Here is a 16,418-nt window from a genome sequence, read left to right as displayed (position 1 = left end):
CCGGGTTCTACCAGAATGCCAACTAAAACAGTTACCAGCAGCTCCACGTTTGAAAAGCTACATTGTCCTCTCCTGCTGAATTCCAAGTGAGAGGCTAGAGATATTATAGGCATACGTCTTATGACATTTTGTCCTTACCTCTTACAAGGACCTTCACTGTAAGTGACTGTGCATCTGCTTATTTCACTTAGTGCAACCTTTCATAGTCACATATGCCCAACCTTAACAGAACTGGGTGTTCCAGTTAAGGGACAGCCAGGCTTGAACACCTTCAGCATAACCTTTCTGGAACCTGCAGCTCTATGCAAAAGCATCTTTGAAGATTTAAGTTTAGAAGCAGGACAAATTATTGAAGAGTGACCCTCTCAACAGCAGTCTTTTGTCCCCTTTTGAGGAGTCTGTACTATGCTTTTTGAGGACGGAATGTCCTGAATAGGGCTGTATCTCAGTTACTTGAAACTAATACGTAAGACATTTTGGAATGGTCTTTGCAAGGGCTCAGTCCATATTAGTAGAGGAAGTTGTCACTCATTTATTTTAGTCAGATCAAACCCACAATGAAAGGAAACAAGCATTTCTCAACAGCAGAGTAAGTGCGGGGCAACCGCACTTCTTGGTCAATCCAGAGGTACAGATTAAAATCTGTACCCTGGCAAGTGTGACACCTCCTTCCACTGCCGTTACCTCTAACAGAGCACAGGCACAAAGGTGCTTCAAGCATATGGTTTGTACAGAACTGCTTTGCAAAGCATTTTCAATTATTGCTGCCTGATATCAGCAAAGCAAGGTTGGCAGTCAGAGACAATCGTTATTATTAAGTCAACTGATACAGCTGAAGAAAAGACAAGCCCTTGGGCGTACAAGCCTTCCCAGAGCCAGAAGAGGCCGAGTTAGCTGCCCGACTGGGTTAGCATCACTGCCACCCACATATGTTGGGCAAGTGGGACTTTGCTTCTCCACAAGAAGGACAATGTGCCCTTGCACACTGAAATTAAATCAACTGTTTGGTACTGCAGTCAGTCAGCTGAGTTTGATCAGTTGTTTAACTGTATATAAATTTAAACTTTGCAAGATATTTAGGCTGAAGAAGGGCAAATATTTGCACAGAAGATCAATTGTTCTATAGCACCGTAAGAATAGCAATTCAGAGCTATAACACCTCATGAAACACTGTTTCAGAGAAACTCAAAAGCAAAGGTGAAGACTCCAATATACTAGCAAAACTGGTTATTTAGGCTTTTGCTGGAAAGTCCAAACCACCAGTTTCAGGCTATACCTTGCAACAGGAATTATAAGCACCCAGCTTATTATAAGATCCCAGCACTTAACCCCCTACCAGAGACTTTGCTAAATCCTGTTCTTTGTTAACTTATTCCAAGTTCTGGTACTGCCAGAGTCGGCAGTGTGAAAGTAGAGACGAGGAGGCAAGAGATACAGAGCAAAAAAGGGGAATAACAGGACAATGTGAATCCAGCAGCACCCAGGCCATTTCCATTATTGAACGAGGTTAAACCACAGAAGGTTTGAATCCCTGCTCTAAAGCCACCATTTCCTGTTGTGCACCAAATCACACCTAGAAGTGCAATTGGAACTTAGTAGAGTCGGACAACCTGTGTCAAGGACAGAGGATGTTATTCAACCATCCTTCTTTCCCAGTGCCACATCCCAGAACAACTATTTCAACGTGTTAATCTCTGCGTTTTCCCATGACAAGTTTAATAAAGCAGCTTTATGAAACACTAAGAGCTTAAGCTGCTATTCATTCCCTGAATAGAAAAATATAGCTTTTACAAGAGTCAAATAAATTAATTTTCAAGTTTAACTTCTTCAGAAACAGTTGTGCATGATGGAAGGACTTATCCCCAAACTCCTCATCTTCTCCACCCCTAAAAAAGACAGTTTGGCACAATCTTAGATCAGCCCCATCTTCTGTGCAGCTAATTCACTCAGTAACACAGAGGACCTCCTGTGCAAAATCAACTGTTTTTAAGAATAAGGCAAGAGAATAGAAGAACCCAAACATTAGCTCTGATTTCCCTTTTAATAACCTTACTGTTCTTACTCTTGACTTTGAGACCAAAATAAGCCATGCCTCAAATAAGAACAGCTGTGTGTCCACTGATCCAAGAGACAGGAAAATCCATTGAAACTCCTCTTGTGAAATGAGAGCTAAGCAAGCACCTAAGAGAGGACACAAACAAACCAAGAAAAGATAACACAACAACCAGAGACGAGTTGTCAATAACAAAACTCCCCGCAGAGGAAATAAATGTTATCGAAGAAAGTCTGAAGATGAGATATCACAAATGCAAACAGCTGAACTGAGTGTCTTACAAACACCATATCAGCAGGGACTAGAACATGTCAACCTGAGCAATATTACAAATGCGGCTGAGTGTGATAAATAAGGCCTGTAAGATGAATATACTGTACCAGTTAGCTGACTAACAAGCCACTAACATTTGTCACAGAACGAGGCACTAGTGCTGTGGAAGACAAGCAGCAATCTGCAAGAGGCAGACAGGAATCTTTAGTGCTTGCCAGGCCAGTGACAATTGTACATCAACAATAAGAGGAAGCTGTTATGAATTCTCTGAGGAGACCTGCATGAAAATGCAGAATGCAATCCCTCCAGCCATAACTGCATGAATAAAGCTACTGCTGACAAACCTCTCCAAAGAAGTTAGTGTCAGGTGAGGGATTTCATCAGCTGTAAGAGATGCACCTACCCACCATGAGCTGGAGGAAGTCACAAGTTACACGTGAAGGTGCAGAAAGGAGCAATCCCATCACACAGGCTGACAAGCAGGTACATAGTATCTAACAAAAGGGAGTCTGAAGCTGATGCGAGATGCTCCTAGCGGGGTCAGGACCTTGGAGTACCAGAAAAGAAGCCGTTTGGGAGAACAGTGTGACTTGGCAGCTGTGGGCACAGATACCCTGGCTCTAACCCACACGAGGGCCACCCTCTGCTCCACACTGAGCTCCCGATAGCATCCCACCCCGGCCTTCCCTCCCTGCGAGCACAGGGATGTGCAGCTCCCGGCCCAGCTTCACATCCCCAGGGAGGGCAGGGGGCGGCTGTCACCGTACCGCCAGTCCCAGAGCTTCCACCCCCGGGGAGGACCCAACGCCGAGGGACACCCCACCTCCGCCCCGGGCAATAGACACGCGAGGACAACGCGCGGCAGCTGGGCAAGGCGAGACCCGGCCGCGGGGCAGCCCCCTGCGGCCACGCACCGCCGGGAGAAGAACGGGAGGGAGATCCGGCCACCTCCCGAGCCCCACGGGAAGGTGCTCCCCGCCTCACCTGCAGGCCCTGCCGGGCTCACAGCACCCTCCGCTCCTCCAGCCGCCGCTCCCGCCCGTCTGCCGTGGGCCCGCCGCCCGCCGCCCTTTAGCAGCCGCCCTCGCCCTCCCATTGGCCCCCGCCGTGTCGCTTCCGCCTAGGACCGCGCGGCGATTGGTCAGAAGGGAGCTGAGGGCGGGAGAGCGCGCGCCAGCGGAGACGCGCGGGCGCCATTGGCTGGAGAAGGCTCGGCGGGGCGGGGCGTCGTGGTTCCATTGGCTTCGGCGCCTGTCAGTCAGGCAGAGAGCGGTGATTGGCGGCAGAGGGCGCGGGGGGCGGGGCTGCCAGTGCCGGAGGGGGGCCGGGAGCGTCGGCGCCATGACAGAGCCTGAGAGAGCCACAGGTCCATCGTCAGCCTCGCCGCTCCCTGCCGCCGGAGACAACGCCCGTGGTGCAGGGGAGGCTGCGTGGGGAGCGGCTCCAGATGAGGGACACGTTCACCCCTCAGTGATGCGGAGTTCTGTAGTCCTGAGGGCCAAAGCCCCCTCTAGGCTACTTATGAGCTGGTGCTGGATGCTGGTCATGTAATAACGTGTTGCAACTAAAAGTCATCCAGGAACAATACTTTAGGGCGTTAAAAATGGTGTCAGGGCCTTCACCACACTGGGTTTGGTTGCCATGGGCCCACAGGCCACCTGTGTGTGGCAAACACTGGGACCACCCTTGGGCTGTGCCAGCAACAGGGAAGGGCTTTCCCTGGTCCCTCAGAGGCACAGGAGTCCCCAGCGTCCTCCTCACAAGTGTGGGGTGTGACAAGGACAGCGAAATCCACTTGAAGGTGGATGGACCCCACCATGTCAGGGAGGCACTGGAGGGAAACAAATTATAAGATAACAAACTGTCCACAGTGTGATGTTTATAAACCTGCTTTTCTTGTGTTATCCCAAAAGAGCCATGCATTACGTTGCTGGTAAGATCAACTGTTCCGAGCTGTGCTCATGGTTGCTTTATATAACTGGGTGGAAAAATCCTTCCTCTCATTTCAGACATTTTGGTTCCTCTGTTTACTGGGAGTTGGAGCTTCCTACGTAGAGAAAGCTCTCAAGGAGCAAGTCACATTTTCCAGGGCGCTGTGCATGTGGAGAGATGAGTAACTGCTGTAGCCTGAGTCACAGGGAAGCAGAGAGCTCTGAGGAAGGGGAGAGAGGGAACTGCTGGAGTGACGGTGGCAGAACAAACAGCGGCATCCTCTCCTCCTGGATTACTCCAGTTGTGATGCTGCACCACTCAGTCAAACAGCAGTATTCCTTATCATTTAATTAACCTTGTGGGATTGCCCAGGGTTTACGGTTGCTAAATTTGTCATCAACTCAGCTGGGCTGAGGTTTGGTGTGTCTCAAGGCAGCTGAGTTATGCTTGTGATCAAGCTACCAGATAGGCTCAGCAGATAAACATCCGGTATCAGGCTTAACTAAGTATTTCAGGAATGTGTTTGAGTTTGATTACACAAAATTGCAGTCCAATTGACTCCGGGTGTACCTTAGCTCCTTCACCATCTGATCCAGGCAGGAAAAAACAGATCCAGGCAGGAAAACATGCCACAGACCGGAGCTGAGCCTCTGGGTAAGGCTTTTATTTTAAATCCTTCAGGCTGTTGGAGATTTCTCTGACCTGAGAGAAGCTCAGCTGTTAGAAGACAGCTTTGTTATGGACCCTGCCACAAAGCAGAGCAAACCAAACTCTCAGCTGCCCACTTCTTGCTGAGGAGAAATGAAACATAGGATGGTCTTTTACACCAGGGTTGCTCAGATGCATCAGTGAGGAATGAGAGCCAAGAACTGGAGGGGACTTAACACTGGAGAGGTGTCAGCACAAATTCCCAGGTGGCTGTGGCAGCAGTAGCCAAAATCCTGAGTTTTGTTTATTGCAGTAAGAAGGGAAGTGATGGAAAAGGTGCCGTGTCTCCAGGAAGGGGAAGAAGAATCGGTGCGAGTCACTGGCATTTCACTCTGAGTGACCTTGGGGGGTTCCAGCTGTACCTTGTGGTGTGGGAGCAGGGGTGTCTGGGAGGGAGCAAGAGCATTTTGGGAATACAAAGGGCTTGTGAAGGGAGCTGCCCTCTCTCAGAGCGTGCAGGGAGTTGCTCTGGCCGGCCCGCTCCATAGGGCTGGCGCTGGGAACAGCAGCGTTACCATAGGTGGAGCGCTCCAGCCCTGAGCCAGCAGAGAAGCTGTGCCACTCACAGCAAACAGCTCATGCTCAGGAAATGCCATCTGAGCGGGAGCCTGAACCATCCCAAAAGGAAGGGTGCTGGGAAGGGCCGAGCTTCATTCCCAGTCTTGTAGGGAAGGATTTGGCAGCACCAGCTTAGCAGATGTTTCTGCCTGATGTTAGTGCAGGGAAGTGGGATGGGGGTGTCCATGAACACCCTAATGCTCTAGAGACAGGAGGATCCTTCTCTGAGTAGTGTGGATACTGTCAAAGGGGCCAAATGTGTGTGCAGGGAACTGCAGGCACGGGGAAAAATGCAGCTTTGCCTTGTGCTTTGGGCAGGCAATTACCTCTGTAGAGAGGCCAAAAAAAGACTGATGATAATTCCACCTTTTTAAACGCAGCAATTGGAAAGGTACCAGGCAGAGAGAACTCCACGTGCTGCTGAGCCAGCCTGAAGACACCCCCGTGCAACACCGTGGTGACAGTCACCTTTTGTTCTTCACATCCCTCTCTCTTTTTGGCTGTTGCTGCCACAAGGAACTCAAACTCTTTTTCTGCTTCGTTTCCCCTGGCCCAGCTTTTCTTCTGCTCAGCAAATGCGGTGTGCTGAAGGACTCCCGCGGACTTTGCACCCCCGAGGGAACCTTTTTGCTGGAGGAAACATCAGGGTGTTCATCTCTGCCAGTGGTGTAGCAGAGAGAAAAAAGGAAAACATCTCTTAGGCAGGGCTTGATTGCCAGCTGAAAATAAGCAAAGTGCCTGTCAGTGACATGTGAGCACAAAAAAAGCTTTGCAGATGGAAATAAAGGCAATGCTTTTTTCCTCTTCTCCTGCTCTGCCTTCCCTGCAGTGCCAGCGAGGCTTTGGCTCGTGGGCTGCAGAGCCGTGCTGTTCCGGAGCCTGTTGGATCTGGAGGCACAGTGCTCTTTGCACTCTTACGTGTTTTCTGAAAATGGTGTCTAAAAGCGTAATGGGCACTTTGCAGAGCTCTAAATAGCCCAGCCTCTGTCCTGAGGAGCTGGCAGCGCACGGAGGCAAGTGCCTGGGATGGGAGAACGGCTGCATCATACAAACCAGTCAGGGAGGTGGCATGTGGCCCACCTGCTCAGTATTTTTCCATCACATTCTCATTCAGCTGCTCCTTTCCAACTTCCAGCTCTGTCACGCTCCTCAAAAGCTTCTACTCTGGGTTTATTTAGCATGGTATTTATTTCCTAATTATAGAACTGAAGTGACTGACCTCAGTCAGCCCTGCTGGGTACTGCTGTCCACCTTTTTGTCCCCTGTAGACCACAGGCTCTGGTCTCTAACGGCTGAAAGCCATTGCTAGAGACTTTTTGACTCCTTTTTTGTTTTTCTACCAAACCCAAGAGGGCTCTGACTGCTAACACAGGGAGCTTCACTAATCATCTCAGAGCAGATGGGCTATTGCATTCCCAAATTCTTTAGGCCGAAAGAGAAATGCCACTTAGCTGAGCACTTTACCAGGCTGTGCTTCGCTGCTCTGTCCACAAATTCCAAATAGCCAGCTCACAGCTTTTCCCCCACATCCAGCCACAGCTGCTGGATGGAGGAAAAGGTTTTGAAAATCACTCCCCAGCAACAGCAGTGCTGCTGGTCCTGCTTCTGGATGCTCCATGGCACTTGAATCCTGCCTGGCTCCACAAGCAGTCTTGGTGCTCTAGGAGAAGAATCCATCTGTATCTCCCTCAGATGAATCTGTGCCACAACACCCCTGAATTTTCCAGAGGGTCTGGTTAGGTGAAATTCCTACCTTCTTCACCAAAAGCTGCCAGGCTGAGCAGACTGTCCCCGCAGCCACTTCTTATGCCACCTCTTATTTGCTCTCACCCACTTCTGGCCCTTTATCACACATTTTGGTGAAGCGAGACACAGCTGCAGGAGCCAAGTGGTGCTTTGGTGCGGCACCTGTTCCTAAAGCCACTGGCACAAGCAGAGGGGTTCCGTGCAGGGGAGGTGGCATCAGAGCAGCAGGTGTCTGGCAGGCCTGGAGAGCAGGGAGAGGAGGCATCTCTGGTGGAAAGCAGGATGGACTTGAACAAATTGATGTAGTAGAACCAGAAGGATGTATGAGTTTCTCCTGGAGTGTTTCCAAGATGTCATGCTGAATAAAGGAAGCCATTGGTCTTCTGTTTAATCCCAAGTGGTCTGTCTGACATTTGCCATTATACTGTGTTCCTGAGGTTGGAGTTTGGAAAGACTATGATTATCCTGCCTCAGAAAGCTGGTGAGGGAGACTGCTAAAACCATAGTTATTTATTTTTCAGTGGCTGCTTGTGAAATATTTTCTCTGGAAAATTTTCCATGGAAGTAGTGGTGGCTGAGGAGAATGAAGGGTTGCAATCCTGCAAACTGAAATGCTCAGTGAAGTGAACAATAAGATTATCAACCCCTTGTAAAAATCCAAATTTTAGTATTGCCTGAGGAATGGGGAAGAACCTCTTCCTAGAGAGCAATATTTATGGAAATAAAATGAGCGGAGGCGGAAGCTACTGCCTTGTGCCAAAATAGTGGGAATCTGGATAGGTCTGGGAGGGAGGGAACAGACAACTGTCTTTGGAGGAGGGTGAGTACAAAGGAAATGGTTGCAGTTGTGATTTGGGAGAATGAGTGATGGTGTTAGGGAGCAGAGAACCAGAGCTCTATTTCCTGGAGGTGTAGAAGGAAAATGGGGATGAGAGGAAACAGGCTTGATGCTGGTGCAGGGAGGTGGGTTGTGGGTAAGGCTGGTGGGAACCACAGGAGAATGTTTTGGGGAGTGGATGGGTGGGCAGGAGGCAGCAAGGAAAAGTGTGGTGGCTGGCATGAAAGGCTAATCTAGAGCATCTCCATCTGCTTGATGCTTTCCTGGAGATGCATTGGCAGTCACAGCCAAATGGGGAAGGCCTGCTGCCACATCCAAAGGCGTGCTGGGGGTGACCACCCTTTTCCATGCACAGGGACCTGGCAGGCTGTGGATCAGCCTCCCAAGAAAACACAGCAACTGCAGAGCTACTGCAGTCACTGATTCCATACCACTCAGTGACCTCAGCCGGCTTTGCAGGAGCAGCACTTCCCCTTGGAAAACCCTGCCTGTACCACCACCAAGTTAAAGTATTGCGTGGGTTAGAGGAAGTAACCAGTGCTGCTGACGCTGTGTAATGATCCCGTCTCCAGGCTGACACCACCTGAACTCACTGCAGGCTCCACCTGGCAAAGCTGATGTCTCAACCTTTGGGAAATGACGTCTGAGTTATCACACGTCTGCTCAGAACAGACCAGAGTTATGATCCTGATCCCTGGAGTTCCCATGAAATCTATCCTTGGATGTGGTGCTGCAGGAGGATTTTGCCGGAGTAACACAGGGCTGGCCATGTAGGGAGCATGGGAGGATGCAGGATGTGTGGCTGAGTGATGATGGTGGAGGTCGTTCCTGCTTCCAGCTCAGGGAAGAGCTACCGCCCCGGCGGAGGCTAGAGGGTGCTGTGCTGCAGGGAATGGGCGTCCTTCTCCCTCCTTGCTCAGCACCCCTTCAAAGCCAGGTAAAAATTTGCGGGAAACGGTGCCTCTGAGCTGAGTTGAAGACCAAGGTTCTGGTTATAGTTACTAACAACCTCCAAGGCTTTTTCAGACCATAATAGTTCATTAGTTCATTATTTAGCAGTCAAAAAGGTGACATACAGAAAGGGTGGCTTTTCTCTGGTGGGTGAAAAAGGAAAAAGGGGACAGAGACAGGAGTGGGGGAAAAGAGTGAGAAAATGAGGAACAGATCAGAAAATAAGGAAGCTGAGTGGAACAAAAGCAGAGGATAAAGAAAGAAAATAGAAGATGAAACCAAAGCAGAGGATCACATCAGTTACTGTGTCCAATTAAGGGCTTCAGATCTGCTGAATGATGAAAGAGAGATTTGCTTGGGAGAAAAATAAAGGAGCACTTCTTGCTTGCGGTGGCTGAGGCTGCAAAGCCCTCAGCTGCTGGGGCAGGATCAGCTCCTGTTTACCCAGCTGAGGTGTGGCTGATCCTGAGCCCCACAAAGAGCAGGGCTGAGGGGAGACAGGATAGACACGGGAGACAGGGCTGTGTTTGTACAGCAGCTGACAGGCAGCTGCAAGACCAGGCAAAACCACGGCACGCTCCTGAACAAGCAGCTCTGTGAGCAGATCACGGCTCCCTGGAAAGCCTGCCAGCTCACCACAGGCAGGAGGAGCGAACGTGCCTCCTGCGTGGGGCTGCACGTGCTCTGCAAAACACAGTCCTGCCACCGTGGGGCTGCGGTTGTGGGGTCACTGTCCTCACAGCTGGCAGAGCTGCTCTCTCTGCCCGCCTGCAGCAGGTGAGGCAAGTGTGCTTACCTTCCCAGGTGTTAGAGAAGACAGCCTACCAAAACTGGGAAGGTGCAGGCATACAAGGGAGGAGGAAGACTGAAAAGAAGCCCCATTTCACAGCTAAAGGGATTGCACCTCCCTCTGGGCCACGGGGAGGTTCTGGTGTTCTTTCGGGTGCGCAGTGCGTGCAGCACCGTGTCCATGCAGTTGCCTCGCTCACAGAAATGAGCCACATCAGGTCTTGATGTAGGTGACCTCCCTCCTGTTTTCCACTTCGAGCTTGAGGTGGGGTAGCAAGGACTGGAAGGGAGCATCCTAAACTGGACATGGGTTACCACACAAGCCCCTAATAATTGCCCTGGTCCCACTGCACACACCAAAGGAAGTGCTGGGGCTGCATCCATAGGTCCCTGGGGCAATCTCCAGGAGGCACAAACAAACTTGGCCCAGAACATGGACCAAAGGGAATGCCCCAGGAGGATGCAAAGCTCTGTTGAAGAGCTAAGAGGGGTTGTGAAACTCACATGTTTTCACTCTTTGTGTCTACTCTGGATGTCTGCAGCAAGAGACACTGTTTTTACTGCTGGGGCTGTCAGGGCAGCAGCCCATTGCCAGGTGGGGGCATGTAGGGACTCAGTACTGGAGCTGGGGCTGCTTAACTCTCTAAGGACACTGGGAGAATGCAGAATAGGTGGGATTTGCATCTAGTATCAACTGGGCTGTGGGACAGGAAAAGGACATGAGAGGGAACAGTGAAATGTGAAAATGCCTGGAGGGGGGTGGATGACAGAAGGCAGATGGGTTCATGCTCTAATAAAGGCTCTGTCAGAGGCTGGACAAAGTAATTGGTGTGATGGGAGATCCCACTGAGAAGGAGGGGTGATTGCAGAGGACATATGGGGTATGACTAACACAATGGATGTATTAAAAACACTTTACTATAAGCTTCCTGGCAGGGAAGGAGAATCACTTGGGACTTTACAAGGGTCTGATACAAAACTAAGATCTAGGTAACCTCCTTCAGAGGAAATTTGTGAAGCAGCTAGGGGATGGGTGGATACCTCTGCCCCTCAGGACACTCTTGTTCCTGCTAAGGAGGTCGTCACCACTCTGCCTGGTGTGTATGGAAACGGTATGGAGACATCTGTGGATGTGCAGAGCTATCAGCTGGCTTCTTGCCTGGGAACTGTTGTCACTGCTGAGAAGGGAGGTAGCACAGCCCCAGGCAGATCTCTTGGGGACAACACAGCTGCCCTGGCAGTCCCGTGGTGTCCACTGCTCCAGCCTCGTGTCCCCTTGGGTGCGTGCTGCCCCTGGGACTGGCTACGTGCGCTTCTCCATGGCGGGTCTGGACGCCCTGTCCAGGCAAGAGCCCGGTCGGACTGTGGCGATGGCTCTGACAGATGGGTTTCGTTGAGGACACATGTCTGGCTTGGAGCTTGTTTTCATTTCCTTTTGAGGGAAGGAGGAGTCATGGGAGAGGAGTAACTGAGTGGCTGAGCTGGCTCTCCTGGACACAGACTACAGTGCCAAACAAGCTCTTGCTGTGGTTTCTGCTGTGGCTCTGGAGGCTGCAGCCCAAGGGGCAGGAAGCGGTGGAGAAGGAGCTGCAACCGGTGTGCTAGGAGTGCAGGATTGATCCAGGGTGGGAGAGAGATTACATCACAAGGGGAAGACTGATGGGTCATTACATGGGGGGATGTGTGGCTCTTTGCCAACACAGGAGCTCCTGTAGCAGCTCCAGGGGAAGGCACAGGGCACCAGGAACTTTCTTCCAGAGCAGAGGTCCTATAGGAGCCAACATCCTGCATCCATGGTGCTCCACACAGGGACACAACTGGCTCCATGTGGCGTCTGATTGCTGCTTTGGGCTGGGGGAACCAAGGGAATAAGGAGCTGCCTTTGAGGTTTGATCTCCCCTTATTTTCCCCCAGGATCAGGTGTCTGTGTGACAGAGAGGAGGGTGTGCAGGGATTGGTGCTGTCCTGCTACATTGCTGTAGATGTGTCTACTGAAGTATGCCTTAAAAGGCCCCAAATATTCCTCTCTCCAGGAAGAAATGAATTCCAGAGCTGTAGCAGTTTTCCCCTTGCCTGCCAGGTTCTGGGGGATAAGAGCAAGTGGGAGGCACAGAGAGGGTGGGACGGGCAGAGTTCAAACCTTCTCATTATGCTCCAAGATAGAGATCAAAAGACAACTTTACAAATTAATAAGGCCTCCACCTGGGCAGAGCCTCTCCCCGGCATGGATGGGCGGGAGGGGAGCATGCCATAATGAGCAAACTGCCTCTTCTTCACCAGCCGGTAAGACAGGTTCTGGGCTCCTTGCAAACAAACCCTGTGGCCCAGCTCATTAGAGTTCATTCGTGTTGTTACATATTCATATAGCATTAGCACCATCAGGCCCTGTGTTTAATCAGGCTGCAAACTTGCCTTGATCCTTGCAGGTCTTGGAGGACCTTCCATCAAGTGTATGCCAGAAGCACATGCACCAAATTGTTGGCTTGAGTAAGGAGTGGTCTTGATACCGTGATAACAGGGCAAGGATCAGAAACCTGACACAGAAACCTGGGTTATCAGAGGAACCTGGATGATAAAGTTATCAAGGACACAAGTTAGTGCTTTGTCAAGGCAGTAGCTTGCCAAGAGCTTCCTGAAAAAGAACAAAAGAGCCATGGCTTATCTGCCTGTGGCATCTGCTTGGTGCTCAGGCATGGTCATGCTGCTCCCAGCTGCTAATCCATAAGCGGTTTCGATTGTGCATCATGGTGTACCATGGAGTGCCAACTCCATTACTGGATGGGTGCTTCCAAGGAACAGGCTAGAGAGTGGCAAGGCAAGTCTGGGATGTGGCCTCTGCTCTGCCTATCCCGGGCAGTGCTCTGAGACAGGCACCACAGGGAATCACTACACAGGGGTTTAGTCCTGACCAGAGATCAGTGCTGATCCATCATCAGTGAGGAGACAGGAATTTCCCAGGGTAATTCCTGCTGTAGCACGTACAAATGACCTTTGGAAATGGTGCTGTTACCACTGATGAGAAAGTGTGTGAAAGAGGCCAAGCCCACGTGCCTAGCTTTTGGGTGGACAAAATAGAGACATGTCCTTCCCTCCAGCTTCTCTAGCCCTTGGTTTCCCATCTGTCAAATGAAGATAAAGGCAACACCTTTTCTGTTGGAGATAAGCATGGATAAATCCTTAAAGACTGCAAAGGATTCAGAGAAGGGGGTTATATAAAGGTGCTTATATTAAGTACCTTACACAGACACACCAGCTCTAAGCTGGGTATAATCTTGTTTATTTAGGTTAGAGCAAAGGACTTGAAGTTAAACTGGCTGGGATCTCATCTGAGCTCCAACAGGATCAGCAGTGGGCAGCTGAGCAAAACTAGGGGACGGTGCTGCTCTTTGCCTTCTTCCTTTTAAATCAGAAAGTTTTAGATACCCTGAAGAGCACTCAGTAGCTGTACCCAGCTAGCCCTAAAGATATTCAGTATCTAGGTTTTTTCCCTGAAGTTCCTGATTCCTAAATGTTCGCATCCCTAAATGCACAGCCTTTTTAAAGAAACTGTCACCCTTTTGGTGGAAAGGGCAGAGAGTGTGGAAAGCTATTTTTTACTCTAAAACTCTATAAACAGAGAAGTCCAGCTACATACAAGGATTGTCTGGGCCAGTGGATGTCTTCTGCAGCTATTGAAACTACGTGCTGGCAGGCTGGCAGGCAGTGACGCTGGCTGGGGCTGCAGGAGGTTAGAGATGCTGGCACAAGCCCTTGGTTATCCTGTTAGAGGGATTAGGAGCAGACTGGGGCTTAATCCACTGCTATGGTGCTGCGATCGTTTCTCCTTCCTGCTTGGAGTGGCTGACATGTGTGGCAGAATGGGAGGCTTGATCCCACGGGGCAGGAAACCTTCCCAGGACTTGTGCTGTGACCTGAACCACAACTTTGGGCTCTAGGACAGAGCCATGCCTGTGAGGAATGAGGCTGGCTACCTCTGGCAGGGGTTTTTTTTTGGGCTCTTGAAGCTGGAGTGAGGGAGGAAAACCGTGTTGCAAGGAGGGTTGTGGGAGCATTTTGGGTGGGGAATCCCTCTGGGGTGTAACGGCTGACTTTATTATGAGATAAACCTAAGCCAGTGAACTCCTTTATAGAACAGATAGTTCAAACAATAGGAGCTGCTACGAAAAAAAGATCCGTGCAAGGGCTCAGCAGGACTTTGCTGAGGTGGGGGGGGCAGGGCATCTTTGCTACCTGATGATGTGGAGTGAGAGATCCTGTGGTTCAGAGGTGAGTGTCTGAGAGGGAGTGGAGGGAAGGAACACAGATCTGTGCTGATACCTGAGCCATCACTGCACACTCATTGGCCATGGGATGCACCCTGGCCAGTTTTATGGCAGATGGGGGCTTTAAGCTTGAGCAAGGGGCAGGCTGTGTATTGTTCACCTCCCTTGTTCACAGGAAAACACCTTTGTATAAGATGGAAATTAAAGAGGATTGCATCAGAGAAACAAGTGGCCCCATCACCTATTTTCCTCTTTATCACCCCAGCTACGGGAACCAGGCTATCTGCTATCAGCACAGCTTGGAAAGGGTTGTAGCACAGCAAAGCCTGGCAGATCTCCATGCAGAAGAAACCAAACCCAGTGGTAAATCCTGCTATAACAAGGCCTAAGTAGTCCCTGCAGAAGGGAGTGAAATTATGCCTGACCTTCGACCTACCCAGCTCTTTCAAGTAGAGCCATCCCTTGCGAAAACTTGGCGGCTGTATGAGCTCAGGCGTGGTGTTCGCCTGTGGGAGCTGTCTCCATTCCTTCTTGCTTCTCTGTCCTTGAGAGGTTGTTCCTTTCTCTTCTCTTCTCTGCTTCCCATAAGCAGAGCTTCCCACTGCCAACTGGGACTGCACAGACTCTTCCCAACCCTGGTTTCTCATTGGGATGCCTCTCTATTGCAGGTCTCCATTCACTGATGCCTGCAGGAAGCACCATCCCTATGGAGAGAGCACTGCTCCACCAGGCCTCCACGACTTGCTTTTTAATATCCTTTCCCATGCGTGTTCCTCAGGACATCGGCATTCATGCCTCTGGGGACAGAAGCAAAACATTTTGCTTTCTGTTTTTAGAGAGGCTGATGCTTTTTCTGCAGCTCTCTCTGGGTCTTGCATTCTCTCTGAGACTAATCCAGGCAGTAGCCCCTCAAAAGGCCAAACAAACACCCTTGTCCTAGTTGCTTATGCACAGCCCTGGGAATCTTGCCCTGCACTCTCCTCCTTCTGACCTTGTTTTCGTCGGAACACCACAGCAGTAATTACCCTGAGGTTGAAGGGTTATTCGAAAGCAAGTACTGTGTCTTGTCTTCTCTTTCCGTTCCAGCTGCTGTTTCTCCCTGCACTGGAGTTTAAACTCTACCTGGAGTTTCCTTTGGGTTTTTATTAACTAAAGGAAACACCACCAGCAAGGGTGATGGATGTAGGTGGGAATACGTGTCCAGTTCCATGTGTTCCTCATGTCCTGGCACTCTGACAAATCACCAGTGCACCAGGACCTGCCGGCAGGTCTGTCCTTGGGGTGTCACTCCCAGTTTGGGTGCTCTCATGGGCACTGGTTGACTGCATCTGAGAAAAGCATTAGCTGGACACTGGAGCAGACTGGGAAGACTGGTCAAAGTGCATGTCCTGGCTGGACTGCCCGGCCTGTGGCTGCTGCTGTGGCTGCATTGCCAAAAGCAGTAATGTAGCAACACTTGGGCAGAGGCAACACATAAATATGAGCAGCCCAAGTGTCTGAGGTGGGTTAGTTAATGCTGAAATGGAGGGTTTTGCAAGAAGAGATAAAAATCAGCTTCATATTTAGGAGGAGGAGGGCTTTCCATTACAGGGTCGAATGATCCAGCATTCCTGTGCTGTGCAGTGCTCTTTTCCAAAGAATTTGCTGCTGAATATGGATTTAGCCTGAATATGCTTTAGTGTTTCAGGGTTAAATATGTTTCTGCCTTCCAGGGCAGAGCTCCCCACATGGCACCAGTTCCTCTCAATAGCATGGCTGGGCTTTTCCAGCCCTTGGTGGCTGGGCACAGCTCAAAGAGGAGCTAGTTTGTGGCTGAACCAGTGTAGCTGTGGTGTGGTGCTTTGGGCAGAGAACTGTTATGTCCCTCCCAGTCCCTTTCCCGTGTATGCCCAACCTGGATGAAAGCTATTTTCCTCGATGCTAGCTAGGAGGAACTTGGGAAAACCCCATGCCGCTGGCATGCTGGATGACAAGGGCGGCACAGGGCACTAGTGTTCCCTGTCCAGCAGAGGGGAAACCTTGCCAGCTTTCATCCCATCCAGGGAAAGAAAAGTGGGGTTTGTGCTGCAAAACAGCTCTTCCGCCTGCCAAGTGTTGTCAGCCCCCAAGTACATCCCAGCCCAGCTCTGCACCCTCTGCCTGCCAGGGGTGGGAGCCATGGGCACTGCCAGGCTCAGGAAGTCCCCACCGGCCAGCCGAGGGTCAAGGTCCGGCGTGGGGCGAACCAGCGGACTCCCCGCACTGGAGCATCATCAGTTTGCCCGTGGCGGCTCTTACTTCCAAGCTGCTAATGAGGCACCTTTGGCTC

General features: G+C 50.7%; 1 protein-coding gene across 3 annotated transcripts in view; it reads right to left on the bottom strand.

Annotated features, from left to right (window-relative positions):
* The window catches only part of ABHD2 (abhydrolase domain containing 2), a 38,575-nt gene extending 35,205 nt beyond the window's left edge, over positions 1 to 3,370 (bottom strand). The window contains exon 1 of one of the 3 annotated variants that reach the window (XM_017805145.1): positions 3,311 to 3,370. The gene's annotated coding sequence lies outside the window, so the exon portion shown is untranslated. Of the gene's footprint in view, positions 1 to 2,729; positions 2,940 to 3,310 lie in introns of those variants that run through there. The other 2 variants (XM_017805146.1, XM_017805147.1) reach the window with 2 other exon arrangements.
* Between the last annotated feature and the right edge of the window lie 13,048 nt (positions 3,371 to 16,418).

This window comes from Lepidothrix coronata, unplaced genomic scaffold (genome assembly GCF_001604755.1).
Source record: "Lepidothrix coronata isolate B3197 unplaced genomic scaffold, Lepidothrix_coronata-1.0 Scaffold11, whole genome shotgun sequence".
NCBI lineage: Eukaryota > Metazoa > Chordata > Aves > Passeriformes > Pipridae > Lepidothrix > Lepidothrix coronata.
The sequence above is the reverse complement of the archived record's forward strand: the minus strand, read 5'-3'. Positions and strand labels throughout refer to the sequence as shown.